Genomic DNA, 5,801 nt, shown 5'->3' with positions numbered 1-5,801 from the left:
AGTAGGGGATCAACATGGTCAGACTTGTGCTTTAAGAATATCATTTCTGGCTAAGAGGACCTGAGTTCAAATCTGTCCTCAAACACTTAACATTTACTAGCCATGTGACCTTGGGCAAGTCACTTAACCCCAATTGCCCTGCCTTTTCCTCTCCAAAAAGAAAAAAAGGAAAAGCAAAAAAAAAAAAAAGATTATCATTTCAGTAGCCAAGTAAAGGATAGACTAGAATGGAGAAAGACTTGTGGCAGGCAAAACCACCAGCAAGCTATTGCATTACTCTAGATGTGAGGTGATAAGTACCTGTACCAGAGTTGGTGCCGGTGTCAATGGAGAGAAAAGGGTGTTTTTCAGATTTATTACAAAGGTAGAAACAATAGGCCTTAGCAAGAGATTGGCTATGGGGATGACAAGTAGTGAGACGTCAAATATGGCTTCGGACTAGGGTGAGGTAATCATCCCAGTAATTACAACAGTAATAGGTGAGCTACGAAGAAGTTAGGGTTTGAGGAGAAAGATTGAATTCAGTTTTGTACTTGCTAAATTTAATATGTCTGTAAGATGTGCAGTTTGTGATGGTTGATAGTCATTTGGAGACAGGAGATCAGCATAAAGGTTAGTGTTGAATAAGTAGAGTTGAGAATCAGCAATTGAATCCATGGAAACTAATGAGATCAACAAGTGAAATAGTATAGAGGGAGAAGAGCAGAGGGACCAGGAAGGAGTCCTGGGGGACAGTCAAAGTTAGCAGCCATTACTCGTTGAAGATCCACCAAAGAAGACTAAGAAGGGGGAAGCTAGGTGGTGCAGTGAATAGAGTACCGACCCTGGAGTCAGGAGGACCTGGGCTCAAATCTGGTTTCACTCGACACTTACGAGCTGTGTAAGTGACTTTGGGCAAGTCACTTAACCCCGACTGCCTCACCTTCTCCCTCCAAAAAGAAAAAAAAGAAGACTGAAAAGGAGCAGTCAGATAAATAGGACAGCCAAAAAAAAATACTATCACAAAAACCTAGAGAGAATACAGTATGAAGAAAAGGAGGGTGATCAACAGCAGAACAATGCAGAAAGTTAAGGGTGAGCTTTAGAAATAGTATAATCTCTGGCAAGGTATTCAACATCTCTGGGCTTAAGTTTCCTAAACGTAAAATGACAGGGTTGAACTATAAGACCTCTGCAGTGCCTTCTAGCTCTAAATTAACCATCCTAATTTAAGCAGTAGAGTTCAAGGTCATCAGAGGAAAGAGTAACCTGTTAAACTCCAGCACAGCTAGCTACCTTCTCTCAGCAAGTTCTCACCTTATTACATTTAATCTCTCAAAGGGTCAGGCCTATCAAAAACTGGATTTTTGACAATGATAGAAATGATGATAATGTGCTTTCTCTATTTCTAGGTTTTGTCACCTAACAAAAATTTCTACCAGCAGTCCCTTTAAATTGCACTCCTTTGCTCATTCAATGCTGTCAAATAATAAGCTATGTTCTACTTAGAATAATAGGATCATAGGATTTAGAGCTGGAAAGAACCATAGGGATCATTTAATTCAATCCCCTCATTTTATAAATGAGCCAAGTAAGGCCTGGGGAGATTAAGTGACTTGCCTAACATCATACAGGTAATAATTATCAGAGTTACAAGTAACTTCTCAAGCCTTCCTCCAACTTTTTCTCCAGTTTCCACCAGTTCCCAAAACAGATAAAGGCCAGAGCTCAGTCACAGATGAGACTTAACATTACACCCATCTATCTTGAACTAGTCTCCTTTAAAAGTGGGGGCCACTTTATTGGTGACTGTGGCTGAATATAATGGCGCAATGGGAACCCAGAAAGCCATGGAGAAAATTTAGCAAAGTCTTCTGGAGAAGTGGTTGAAGTGCCAAGCACAGGATAAGGAGACAGAAAAGTGTCCATACATCTCCTCTTATTCAGAAAAACATGAGCCAAGAGCATGAAGCCCAGTACTTATTGTTGGAAACAGCAGGGAGCATTAGGGGCTATGTGCATGGAATATATTCAGAGCTTATTATATTGTAAAGAACAGCAAATTTGGCTTCATGAAAGTAAGATGGCAAATTTACTTAAATTCTTGTAGTGCATTACTGAATCAAACAGAATTTCTCTGTATATCACCAAAAAGAGAAAAAAGGACTAAATAACCTCTCTGCAGAGTTATTTGCCTAGGAGAAAATCCAAAGGAAAAGTAGGGCTAAATATGATGAAATCCTAAGGAGAAAAAAAATGCTTCAAAGGCAGAAAAGTGGTGGCTTATGAGGGCAAAGTAGGTTTAACATGGGGTAGGCAAGAGGGATGCTGTCGCAGTTTTTCTGCAAAGTAGTCTGGAGTCTTCTTACTAACTGCCTTGTCAAAGGGCAAGTTTTAAGGGAATTGTAGAGTTGAGAAAGTTTAGACTTTCTGTATTGCATGTCTGTTTAATTTCCCCATACTCTTCTCCTCCTTTGTGCCCCTCTATCAGTCAGTCAAACAGTCAACAAGCATTTATGAAGTACTTGCTTTGTGCCTATGCCAAGGGATTGGGATGCACAGACAGGCAAAAAACACTATCTGCCCTCAAGCTCACATTCTAATAGAGGAAATAACATGCAATTAACTATGTACATATAAGATACATACAGAATAAATAGAATGAAATGTGGGTCCAGAGAACCCAAAAAATTTCCTGTAGAAGGTGAGAATTGAGCTGTCTTGAAGGAGGATAGGGAAGAAAGCAGAACATTTGTGAAGTGATTTGCAAAAGCTAAGGCATTATATAAATACTCGATATTAATATCATGATTATTATTCCAGGCATGGGAGACAGTGAGAGGCATAGAGTTGGGGGATGGAATTTCCTATACAAGGAGCAGTCGGTAAGCCAGTCTGACTAGACATCCCAGAGTACAGGGAGTAAAGTAAAGTTTAAGGAGATTCTCATGAACAATGAAACATTGTCTCCTCCTTACCATGAAGGTGGTAAGTAAGAACTTATCTTTTGGCCCCCTGTTTCCACAGCCTGGCTAACTGGGCCATCCATGAGTCATGAGCAAGAAAAAGTATGTGGATCTGATATCTTAATTAACTGATCTGCTGCCTAAATTAGATTTGAAGAGTCCTCCCAGCTCTCATTTGGAACAATGATTCTCTATCTGAGAAGCAAAGTTTATGACTGGGACAAACAGAAATCAGAAGAGACTGAAAAATTAAATCCAATGGATTGATTTCCTAAGGAACTTTTAGTGGTATACATGTAGATGGAGCAGTTTCTGTTTGCTTTAGAAAGTGCAGAGGATTTCATCAGGTACTAATGAATGCGTGGTATTCTTTTTTTTTTTTTAAGGGGATGGATACCTTTTATTTGTTCAACAAAAATGGTAACATTGGAGTCTTTGGGCAGGGGGTACCTCCTTTGCCCAGAGCTCTCCCCTCCGCAGGTCATGATCAAGCCCCAGGCCAAGGAGATGCAGTTGGCTCAGCCAGAGATGCTGGGAACGAAGGCAGCAGCTTAACAATATTCCAAACAAAAGCAAAAGTTTCTAAAATGTCCGTCAGCTTAAAGCATTCCAGAGTCTGCAGCTCTGTCCCACCCAAGAGGAGCAGACGAAGGGGGTGGAATAATGGTACTTTTTACTGTGCCCTTCTGGCCATCAGTATTTCCCGAATGTTGTCCTCTGCATACTTCACACTGCGCTCGAGGTATGATTTTCTCTGTTCCAGTTCCTTAATTTTTTCTTCTGCTATCTTCTGTTTCTCTAACAGCTGGTTGTGAATTACTTCCTTGGACTGAAGAATAAACATTCTCCCTACACCTTCATACATGTGAGTCTCATCTACCAAAGTCATAATTTCTGCATCTGTAAGATGTGCATGCTTTTTCGTTCTATTTAGCTGTTCGATCTGTATATCTGCAAGTTTCACCTTCTGCTGAGTATCAATAACTTTGGCTTGTAGTTCTGTAAAAGCTTTCTTCAACTCCAGGTCCACGGGGGCAGCCATCTTGGTCCGAACTCCGTGCCAGCGCACTGAATGCATGGTATTCTAAGTGGAAGCAAGATCCTTTCCAGAAAGGACAAGGCAAGTTTAGAGGACACTGAGGCATCCTCCGTATACCAATGAGAGGCAGAGGGTCATCGGTCTCTGCTTGTGACCAGAGTGAAGAAACTTAAATGCTACAGCGGGCAGGGGTTGAATGCCATGATGTGAGCTTCAATGAATGGGAAGATAGGTTGTGGTCTGAATGAAAAAAAAAGTTCAAATTGGGGAAGGCTTGAATCCTATAATTTTAATTTGATTTTATCATCACTGTAGCCTCTTCCTTCCTTCTTCTCCTTCCCCAAATTCTGCAGAAGTCTGGAAGGAATTGGAAACAGCCACCCTGGAAGAATTTTGTGAAATAGATGAGGAGGCATGGGTAGAAATTGTGCTTAAGCTCAAAATTCTCAGTCTTTTCACCTCTCATTTCCCAGGGCACATTGTGGATCTCCGAAGAAATTCTAATTTGCTAATTAATCATGTAATTAATGCCACTGAAAGTTTTGTTCCTTTTACAGCAACGAACTGGATAACTCCCTGGGAAAGGACTGATTCTACTCTGCACTCTTATTAAAGCAGTATTAAGGAGGAAAACAGGTCTATTCATCTCTGCCAGTTTTGGTTTCATGGGGCTAAAGATACCCTTGGGGACAAGTACCCATTGCAACAATCACAGAGAGGGTACTTCAAAGCACATGCCATGGCTCTATTTGATGTGACAGAATGTCAATGGATCTGGTTTTTCTCCCTTCTTCAAACCATAATCAAAGGCATAATATTATAAAATCTTGTTTTTCCTTAAATTATGCATTTATTTTTAAAGAGACCCTTTCCTTTTCAGAAACAGAAATGACTTTTTGCTTCAATTGAACCTACCAAATACAAAAAACATTTCTCTATTGTTGGTGGAGGGTAGGGGTAGAGTATGGAGGGATACTTAGAAACACAGAAATACTGTAGCTGATAACTTTAGAAATTATCTAGTTCCATCCCTTTATTCTATAGAAAAAGAAGCTGTGATACAGAAGTAACTTTCTCAAACCTAGGCCTCCTGATTCCTACCTCAGTGCTTTTCCTTCATACTGTGCTTCTTCTTTAGGGTTCATCCAAAGGGAAATTGGCTAATTGAATAACATTAGGGGGGGAAATCCTCAGCAATATTCTGATAACCCCATTCTGTGTTATGGGAAAGTAAAATCTCCAAGAATAAAAATTGACTGAAATTTTTTGTTCTCTTCCCTCAATACCTCAGACATCTTAATGTTCCCGTAGGACCCCAACACCTCTTAACATCATTTGAATAGTAATCAACTTCCCAGAACTTGAGACATAATTATAAAAGACATTTATTTGATCTGTCATCAGAAGATCTCTTGGCTTTGCTATTTTCTACTTGCGAATGACCAAATTGAAACTTTCAGCCAAACTTCCCTCAGCTTTGGTTGCAGTTTGGGATTAAATAGCAAATCAGAATTTCTTCCTCCAGCTCCAGAGGATATCCACAATGTATCCTGGGAAATGAGAGGTGAAAAGACTGAGAATTTTGAGCTTAAGCACAATTTCTACCCATGCTCCTGCATCTACTCCAAGTGTTTGAGGCTCAGTTCCCTAGTCTGTATTAGGAGTGTATTGGACTTCTTGTTGTTCAGCCATTTTTCATCTGTGTCTGATTCTTCATTACCCCATTTGGGGTTTTCTTGGCAACGATATTAGAATGGTATGCTATTTCCTTCTCTAGCTCATTTTACAGATGGGAAAACTGAGGCAAATAGTTTTAA

General features: G+C 40.0%; 1 pseudogene; it reads right to left on the bottom strand.

The window, feature by feature from the left end:
- Window positions 1–3,312: 3,312 nt before the first annotated feature.
- Window positions 3,313–4,032, bottom strand: LOC138152330 (prefoldin subunit 1 pseudogene; annotated as a pseudogene).
- Window positions 4,033–5,801: the final 1,769 nt, after the last annotated feature.

The sequence above is a fragment of the Petaurus breviceps genome, unplaced genomic scaffold (genome assembly GCF_028583685.1).
Source record: "Petaurus breviceps papuanus isolate PSGF00001 unplaced genomic scaffold, PetGlider_PUasm1.0 90925, whole genome shotgun sequence".
NCBI lineage: Eukaryota > Metazoa > Chordata > Mammalia > Diprotodontia > Petauridae > Petaurus > Petaurus breviceps.
This window is presented reverse-complemented; position numbering and strand designations above follow the sequence as displayed.